The sequence below is a fragment of the Olea europaea genome, chromosome 18 (assembly GCF_002742605.1).
Source record: "Olea europaea var. sylvestris chromosome 18, O_europaea_v1, whole genome shotgun sequence".
Classification (NCBI taxonomy): Eukaryota; Viridiplantae; Streptophyta; class Magnoliopsida; order Lamiales; family Oleaceae; genus Olea; species Olea europaea.
Window position 1 is genome coordinate 2,111,312 of NC_036254.1, and position 10,756 is coordinate 2,122,067.

The 10,756-nt window shown below is 29.7% G+C and overlaps 1 pseudogene; it reads right to left on the reverse strand.

Annotated features, from left to right (window-relative positions):
* LOC111366590 overlaps window positions 1-10,756 on the reverse strand; it is a 15,496-nt pseudogene that overhangs the window by 1,609 nt on the left and 3,131 nt on the right.

Sequence of the window (10,756 nt, forward strand, 5' to 3'; positions counted from 1 at the left end):
TTTTTCAACTCACGGGTTTAATCCCATCTCTACAGATTGAAGGAATTCTACCTCGGGCATGAATGGAGGAGAAGATGGAGAGTGATGCAATGAGCCCATGGAAATCCAGTGAATAAGTGATTTGGATTTATTTTTATGAAATGTTTTCCAATGTTATTTCTTTAAAGTTTTGAATAACGCAGAATGCGAGAACAAGTTATGTTTTCTTCAAATAAATTACATTTTGTTGTTTTAAAAAATGATTCAGTGTTTTTGTTTAAAGTATTTGAAATATTGTTATTTAAATTATTATCCGAAGATGTAAGCTTCCACTAAAACATATACACTTGTTACTAAACCACCGGTTAAGTTTAGTAAAGTAAGTAGAGTTCCGGTCCACTAGGGTCGGGGCGTTACAAAGGCTCTTAGTAGCACTCCTCCCCAGAGATTCGGTCTTACACAAGGATCCTTCCTAAGTGATTGATGGAATACCCATCATCGAGTACAAGTGCCTTGTCTTGTCAACGAAGTGGCAGAGCCGCCAATTAATTAATATGTAGCATGTTAGGAAGTCAAATGTGACACCTTTAATTTGGACATGTAAACTTACGAGATGAGACCACGTGTACTCCCAACCAAGGGCCACGATCTAAGTAGTAATACTATAAATACTCCCCATGTATCTTTCACAAAAAAAGGCAAAAAATTAATACAAGGAACAACACTTTACTCAACTCCCTCTTATTATCTTACAATATAATATGAGTTTACACATTGTTACATACACATTTACAAATATCGATTGGTAATTATTATACAATCGGTCTATGAACATCTCATCAAATTCTGAACGTTCTCACCCTGCGCCGTTGGGTTACTCCCACGCCCTTAATCCGTCCGTTTTAGACCTTCTACGTGTCTTTGCATGTTGGACTCTCGCTTACGTGTGCGCGGGTGGGTCCGACATTTGTTGGCAACATTTTTTTGGGTCAACAAGGTTCGTGAGGTGGGGATGAGTGGAGGTGATTTTGGTGTGGGGTGTAGTCTTATAAAAGATTTTTAATTTTGGAATTTTTTATAAGTTAGGGTGGGGTAGATTAGGGGCAGGGTGGGGGGAAATGGGATGGGGTAGGGTGTGGTTCTAGGATGGGGTGTAATATCGAAAAAAGCTTTCAATTTTTGAAATTTTTTTATAGGGTGGAAAAGGTGGGGTTCGTAGGGTGAGTTGGTGGGTATTGGGGGTTGGGATATTATTAATTGATATATTATTAATTTGGTACGTGTGGGTGGGGATAATTAATTGTATACTGTATATATTATTAATTAGATAATTAATTGATATATTATAAATTTGATGGAAGTGGTAGGGATAATGAATTCTAATTAGTTGTATATTAAATATATTATTAATTAAAATTAATATCTGGAACTTTGAAATAATTTGACAGATTTGTCAATTTTGAAATGTATTTTTTATATGTAGGTGTTATGTATTGTTCTCGTATAAGAATGTAGGCCCGACACATCCTAGTGTCTGTCATGGCAGGCTAGATACCTAAAGAAAGGGACTCGTGCTATAAAAATTGTTATAAATAGTTGTGAAGCAGTGTCAAAAATGGACTAGTTCACAGTGACATCATGCCACCCACGTTTTCTTAGAAGCGGGTCTTGTCAAGCTCAATAAATAATTCAAAAATGGGATTGAAACATAACCATTTTATGGGGGAAAAAAAAACCTTGGCTTGATCCATTTGACAGCGCTATTGTTTAATCGACTTTCAACTGAAACAAATTGGTAGAGTTTCGGATATGATCTTTTTCGGCAGATAGTTTGACGGAAACCAAGAATTTCACAAGCATTTGCCACTACTCAAAAACGAAAATTAGAGGAGTAAACCTTATCCAGTCTTTTACCTTTTATTATTTTATTTTCACCTATCATAATCAAAATAAGAACGGAGTTTATGGACCGCTATATGAACTACAAATAATATAAGATATTGGAAGGACCTCCCTTTGTTTCTCACTTAGGGTTTTAGCAATCCTATAGGATTTTGATTCTTAATGGCCAATAACTTTGAAAACAACAAGAGAATTTGAATTCTTGTACAATATTGAGCAAAAAATATTTTTTTCCTATTGGGTTGCATTAAAACTATGAATTTGTTTATTTAAATTTAAATTTTGATTATTCATTAAAAAAACAAGAAGAAACGTATGGAAAATAAAATTTTAACGTGAGATAATTTTTGGATTTAGTGTTCAAAAATTTAATGCATCTTAATGCAAGAAAAAAGAAAAATTCTAGATAACCAAATTCACTATTAATTCTCAAGACAATATCGAGAATCGAACAAGACCCATTTGATAGGGGAACCTGACCGAACCGATCGGTTCTATTTTGAAAAAAAGAGACTTAGAATAATGACATTCGAAAATAAGTTTAAAAAAAAAAGAATTTTGAAAAATGGTAGACAAGCAAGGCCTTAATGTCATGTAATTATCACATACATTGATGCTTAATAGCATTATTCAAAGAACAATTTTGGCCTAAAAAATTGTCAATTTGCTAGTTAAATAGACCAAAATATCTAAAAGTAACAAATCACACATTTTATATTACATTATATTGTTATGAAAAGAGAGAAAAAGAGAAAAAAATATAGAGATCAATAGATTTGTGTGTATTATTAAGAATCAATGCCTTATATTTATATGATCCAAATAAAAGTTACAACTGGAATGAAATAAATCTTCTACACAAGATAGGACTTATCTATATATCATGATAATATTAAGTAATCATCAATATTATCTCATTATTTTACAACACTCTTCCTTTGATGATTATTTCTATAATAACTATCTTTTGAAACCTTGTTTGGCAAAAATGTCAACAAAAGAAAAAAAATACAAATAATTTGGAGTGATAAAATGTTGCCTCATTAAAACCTTGTCAAGAAAATTCAGTGGGACAAAATTTGATAAAAGGAAAAAAAGGGTACAGCTACTCCCTCTTATTTCAACTCTTGTATCAAGCTATTCATATCTCGTACGTCAATGTCTTCAATATTACAATTTCTGGTAAAATATGTCTGTTGTTGTCTTGCATGGTCTTAAGATAACACCGTCTTCATACAAGATATGTATCAACCTTTAATGACTGTAATAATTTGATGATTTGAAAAATAGCTCTTGTTGATCTCATCGAGAGTCTCATACATATAAGAGTATACTTTTTGAGTATAAATGCCTTGTGGGTTAAGGACATTATTGCACAAAGAATAACTCATTAAAACCTTATTAGGGAAAAGTCCTAATGAAGGAAAAAAAGTATACTATTCTTTTGAATATGTTATAAAAGTTGCCTAGTTAAAAATCTTGTCAGGAAAATCCAATAAGATAAAAGCTTGGTTAAGAAAAAAGAGTACAATGCGTGTTTACTTCTCATGATAAATCACTTAAATTATGCTTCAAGCATATTAATTCCTTCAAGAATAGTATTAAATTTATATGTAAGATAAGTTAACTAAATCATATTTATTATATGCATATCAAATTTTATGCATTGTTACTCTAACAAGGTAGGGACATGTGATGACACCACAAGATAACTTATCTATTTATATAAGTTTTCGCGAAATTTATTATGTAAAGATTCATACATTTCATATTACGACTTTTACTTTTTCCATTTTTATTTCGTATAAATATACACATTTAGATATTCAGATTAAGATCTAGAAACTTCAAGTTTCTCTAGTAAATTCAATTTAGGATTGCGTTCTTTTCATTTAATCGATCATTACTTCAATCAATATATTTCAACACATTTATTTTGATTCCTCACTATATGATATAGTACATCATGTGTAAAATTGTTGTCGACAACATTTTTTTCAATTCTATTTCTTTTCCCATAATGACATAACTTATTAAAATATCTCAAGTTTTAACAAATTGGATATCTGAACTTTTTTATGGGGTTTTATAATTTGTTATGTCTAAATACTCACCAAAAGTATATGCATCCTTAATTGGGACCATCTTTGCTAATTGCTCCATCTTCGTTTGAAGATATTTTTTTTTGTATTAGAGTCGAATACCATCACGCTCCAAGCGTGTCATAAATATATCAAATATAATGCTATCAAATTGTCCTTCTAGGACATCATTCGTATTGGAGCATTTAAAAATTGTGCGTGAGATATTGTTTATCTCTTTGATTAGTAAATGTGTCTAAATAATTATCTTCTGAACTTCTGGTTAGAATGACATTTTGCGAAGATTAAGATAAAGATGTATTTGTACAATATTTCCAACATATTAATTTCTCCCCCTAATGCTGAGAAAATTGTCCAATCAAAATTGATAATCAATAAATTGTGTTACTAAATATCACATATTTGAGATAAGGGTTCGAATTACGCATTTATTCTCAGCATTCTTCATTTTCCATCTCATTGCATTATGGTGGTTCAATTTTACATATACTGCACTCTCAAAATAATTAGATGAAAAAATTAAGCTCTGACCATAAGCCAATTATAATAAGATGAACTATGATGTTGGCATGATGCATAATAGAATTCTCTAAACAAAAATAGGTAGTGCTTTGTTCTCAATTAAATTAATTGGAAGCGTTTAACAAGTAATAGTTTTAAACCATTTATCGATATCCCAACTAATACTTATTAATATGTTGAGATTTATACCCTTTAGTATTAACAAGACACAGTCTTGATTATATAATTTGAAAATTATGCTCATAATTTAAAATTTGAGCAATAATTTTGCAAATTACAGATTGCGGACATGATGGAATCTAATGTATGTATCAAATATATTATATACAGATAATATTTAGATGATCAACGTGGAGGATGATGGAGCCCCATATATCATCCTAATTAATTTTCAAAGATATAGGAAATTCATTTTCTGTTTTAACTAGTGATGTTTAATGATCAATTTTCGATAAAGAGAACGAACATTATATAGGATTTCATTAGATTAAATAATCTTCTAGTTCTTTATTGTCTATCCATTTGAATTTTTTAATTTCGTATCATTATTAATCCAGTGATAATCCAACATGTCATGCCAATCAAATTGAACTTCTTATTCAATATAAGATCTAATCCGATTATTTAATTTCGAAGAATACGATTAAACATTATATAATCATATAATGATCAATGTCAACATGACATAAGTCATATGTTTTTCTTAGGAGATAAACATAAAATTGTAAATCACACATGATATATTATTCAAAATATGTGCTATTTCAAGAACACGTATTTATTATCATTTTTTCTAAAAAGCAATATCAATATTCTTCCAAAATATTGGAATCGTAGTGTCATGTTCGTCATGAGTAATAACATATTATTATTTAAAATAATCAATTGTATAAAAATTTACTCTTTAAGAGTAAAAATATAATTTACGTTAGATCGTATTCAATTATGCTCTTGGGAAGCAACTAAAATCTATCTAAAATATCTGTCAATAATAGTTTGCTACTTCAAAAGAAATAATTTTTTTTTTGTTTTAGAATATTAACAATATATGTTACTAGTTTTAAAGTGAAATTGAGACCCTTGACCAAAAATGGCATATTATCATTTTTACATGTAGGGGTCTCATTTAGCGAGTAGAGTAACAAAAACATAGCAAGTGAAATTTAGACCATGTTACCCAAAACATGTTATCATTTTACAAGTATGACTGTACTTTAGGGTATACAAAACATAGCATGTTCCAATACTTGTGTTGTAGTGAATCGAGTCCTCGTGACCTAAAGCTGCATGTTATAATTTTAAACGTCTAACTGCCATTTTTCAAACTGGACGAATTTGTATAGTTAATAATACAATTTATTTTTCATCGCATAAATATATAAGCTATCGTAAAAACCGCAACTCCTTTCAACTTTGACCGTTTCAGATAATAGAAAATGTGGCAAAATTTTATAGCAACACTAGTCAACATCCATATACTTGTTCCATAATCAATCATAAAAATCAATACTAACTGGACAAAATCAGCACCCGTGCACATGTTTTGAAACTAAATCATACAAAGCACTACCATCTTGACAAAATTAGCATTTAAATTCTATATCCTCTGACCACATAAAATTGAAAAATATACAAAGAAAAAAATTATGGATTGAAATGTATAGTAACAATTTCAGCAACTAGATTCTTCATCTAACATTCAATCATATCATCAGATATAAGTTTTACATTTAATCCGACCAACAAAAGTTCTATAAACTTGATAGTGTATATTTTGCAATCTCCCCTACAAGAACATTTTCAATAATAAGTATAACATATGTAGTCTATTCTAGCCAACGAAGTATCCGATGTTTGTCTTTGCTCATCATTCAATTGTGTGATCAAAAGCCTTTCTCCCCCAAACATTATTTAACATCTCTTAAATATAGTCAAGGTGTTTTAAGGGAGCATATTTTTTTAAGGTTTACCTTTAATTCTATCTTTGGTGAGAATCACATACTCAAATGAGTGTTTCATTTCTACAATAAAAGTCACAACACAATCATGTTAATTAATCAACGAACAAATATGAAGAATTTACAGTAATGTTAAATGATACTTAGTACAATTATTTTCAAAAATAGATTAAAGACGGGTGACATCCTCAAAATTACATAAATGGCAGGATGCCATTTTCAGAACTAGATAAACTTCAAGGTGCCATACTGAAAAATTCAACAACTAATATATCAAATATCACAATCTCAACTAAGTAAATGCAATTTACATCATGGAAAAATATGCAAAACACTAACATATATTAGTTACAATGAAAAAATCACGATCATTTATTACTCTATCATGTTCCATTTGATGCAAATTGCAAAATAGTACCAATATGCGAAGACTTCAATGATATCACAGAATATCCATTTCATTACACTAACATTGCAACTAACATAACATTTAAATATTTTCAGCAAGCAGATACTTAAATATCTATTTTTTTATAGCAATTTCTATTAAATTGCCATCTTAGTTTCCAATTATCAGCTTAACATTAATTAGAATCCAAAAGATTCATATGTTGCTGGGATTTCTTTTTTTTTTTTTTGTTAAGTCAAGAAGCAAAAATCACTCAAACAATAAATAGAGCATAAGAAGAAAACAATTGTGGTATTTCATTTTTTGGGAAAAAACAATAGTTTACTTGTTGCCACAATTTCATCACGTAAGTTCTTCATAGGAGCAAGTCTAGGTTTCGTGAAAATGAATAATTTTGTGCAGCCTCAAATGGGATTAAGTCTTATTGACAACAAAAAGTAGACATAAATCAAATTCAAAATCATCTATGGTGCTATTTATCCCATGTTTGCTTATAAGCTCATATGTATCTATTCAATAACTTACACTCAGAATGCTCCACTACATCTTTTTCCCAATTTGCTTATAAATCTACATCATGAATAATAGACAAAGAAATAACATAATTTTTTTTTTCCAAATTTACAGTTACAGGAAGAAATTTGAATTGTTAAGTATTTTAAAACTTAATCACAACATATAAGAAATATGAATAGATTTAAAGGTTTAAACAAGCCCACCCTATCAGTATAATTCTTGCTAGTACAAATTTCTCTAAATTTTTTTGCATAAAATTATATTAAAAATGAAAAATTGAGGAAACAATCATAATTGAGGATAGCCCACTATGAAATTGGTTCTTAGAAGTGGTTGTTCACATACGGGTGCTTTTTCCACGAGTTACAATTCTATCAATCTTGGGAAAATGGATGAAACCTTCATACCAAATTCCTCCTATCAATATTGAATAAGGGTATATTAGGTAGTTTATAAATTATGATTTAATATATTTATTTTAAAAAATTATTCTAATCAAAAGGCTAAATTTCAAAATGTATTATGAAATGGGAAGTGCTACATGTACATAATTATTTACATAATAGTGTCCATAATTACACGTGGCACTGAATATAACGTTTAATTCAAATCTCACACTTGCACATCAATAATGGGATAATTGTCACATCACACTATGAATATCATTATGTACAATAATTATGTACAAGTAAAATTTTTCTTATGAAATAGGCTATTTGACCCAATTTCCACTTCACTGATTTTCCTAAAAAAAGTGACCATTTGCTCAATCACCAAAAACCGAGCCTGATCCAAGCACCTCCCAAGTCTCTCCTCTCTCTCGCACACATAAACGCACTACAAGAACCGATAGAGTTTGCTAATTAAAAACTGAATTTGGCTGTGAATTTGATCGACGATGCATTTGATTCTCTGAAATTATTGGATTTTCATTCTAATTTGAATTATACTGATGTCAGCCCCAAATATCACACTATCGATCGCTTCAACTCAGAACATCTCAGATCCTTCATTACCGAGTAAAATCCACACAATTTCCAAATGGTACAATATGGGAAGCGCGGCTGCACCAGATTCTGGCGCGACGCAGCTCTTGTTTTGCCGTCGGTGTTGTTTGTTCTGTAGCTAGGGTTTCAAGCTAAGCGGAATCTCAAGAAGCTGAGCCACCGCAGGTCTTATGTCATGATTTCTTACTATGCGTTGGTCTTGTTCACCGTTCTTCTCAACCTTGCCTGGTCATTTCTTCAGGTAGTCTACGGACTTTTGCGGAATTTTTAATCCTTCACGATCAGGGGTGGACTCAGCCTTTTTGGGTTTGTGGGGTCAAAAATTAATGTGTAATTTTTTTAAATAATATAATATTAATGAAAATAAGTTAATATACATTTGACACCTTGAAAATGTCTTATAACTATATTATTATCAATATTGTTAAATGAATTTTGTTACATGTATAGTTTTGTTTATCATATCATTTATGGATGTTGAGCTAATAGCAAGTAAATTAAATTGAATGTAGGAAGTAAATGAATTGAAATAAAATTCACATTGAATTTAGGAAGTAAATGAAATTTAAATTTAATGAAAAAATAATTTAAAAGTAATTCAAATTACATTTAATTCACAATGATTTTAGAATTTTTGACGTCATTTTTCATGTAATTTCCTAATAAATGATATAAATTATATTGAAAAATTCATCGTGCAAAAATAATAAACGTTAATGAAATAATTGATTTTTTTAAAAAGAAAAGACGAGTTAAACGCCTCTTTTAGTGCGTACGTTTAATGTATATTTAACTATTTTCAATATCTGTTTGAACCATTCGATATGACTACGATCTATTTCTCGAAATGAGCTTTTAGATGATGTAGGCAATTTGTAGATTCGAATAGTATAAGATCATTGACAAATTTTAAAAATTAGCATATTATCGAAATTTTCGAAATATTAATTTGAAACGACTTATTTTAATATGTGGTAACTTTTTATATGGTTGATCACTTCGCATGCCATTAAGAAGCAAAAATTAGGCCATGAGCGCTTCAAAATGATATTAAAAATACAATGTTTCGACTTTATATGACATGTATTAAAGTAGGTTGAAAATGGGTTATAATAACTATTTTTTGAAAAAATAAAAAATAAATTTTGTGTGGTCATTTGAACCCACATGATCCCATATGGATCCGTCCCTGCCCTCGGTAATTATATGAATTTGTGAACTTATGATACCGTGTTATCATTTTCTCAAATTAAAGGTCGTTACTCTACGTTCAGCTGCTTTTGATTGGGAAATTGACTGATACGAGAGCATTTTTGGGAACGTGTCGCTCTAAATTGATAATCTACAGAGTTTTAGCAGTCCCCTTTTTTCTCCTTTCCAGTTTTCTGAAATTTTTAGCTGCATTTTGATAAGTTATGATTTGGAGAGACCCGTTAACCTTCCCTGATGCATGTTTGGACTGGGTTCATTTGTTCGTTATAGGCTAACTTTGGTAAAATTGTCATGGGTAGGGGCGGATCCACACCTTTAGAACTGTGGGGTCAAAATTTTAAAAATAATTTTTTTAATAAACAGCATATTATCAATGAAAATAAATTAATATGTATTTTGACACTTTGAAAACGTCGTATAATTATATCATTATTAATATTATTAAATTAATTTTGCTACTTATATAGTTTTGTTTATCATTTCGTTGGCAAATACTGAGCTAACATTGAGTAAATTAAATTGAATATAGAAATTAAACGAATTAAAATAAAATTCAAGTTTAGTTAGGAAGTAAATGAAATTTAAATTTAAAGCAAATATAATTCGAAAGTAATTCAAATTGCATTTAATCCGTAACGATCTTAAAAAATTTACATCATATTTCATGTAAGACTTCCGAATGAAATGATATAAATTATATTGAAAAATTTATCGTGTAAAAATAATAATTAATTGAATTTTTTAAAAGAAAAAACGAGTTAGACGTCTTTTTTTGGGCGTACGTTTGATACATATTTAATTATTTTCGATATTCGTTTGGACCATTTGATATAAAAACGATGTAGTTTTCGAAACAAACTTTTACATGGCATAGACGATTTGTGGATTCAGATAACACATGATTGCAAACGAATTTTTAAAGTTAGGATATTATCGAAATTCTCAAAATATTAGTTTCAAACGACCTACTTTAACATGTCATAACTTTTGTTATAGTTGACCACTTCGCATGCCATTAATGAGTGAAAAATTAGGCCATGAGCACTTCGAAATGGTATTAAGAATGTAATTTTTTGACTTCATTTGGCATCCCAATGAGTGCATCAAAGTAGAATGTTAAAAAAAAAGAAAAGGGGGGGGGGGTTTTTG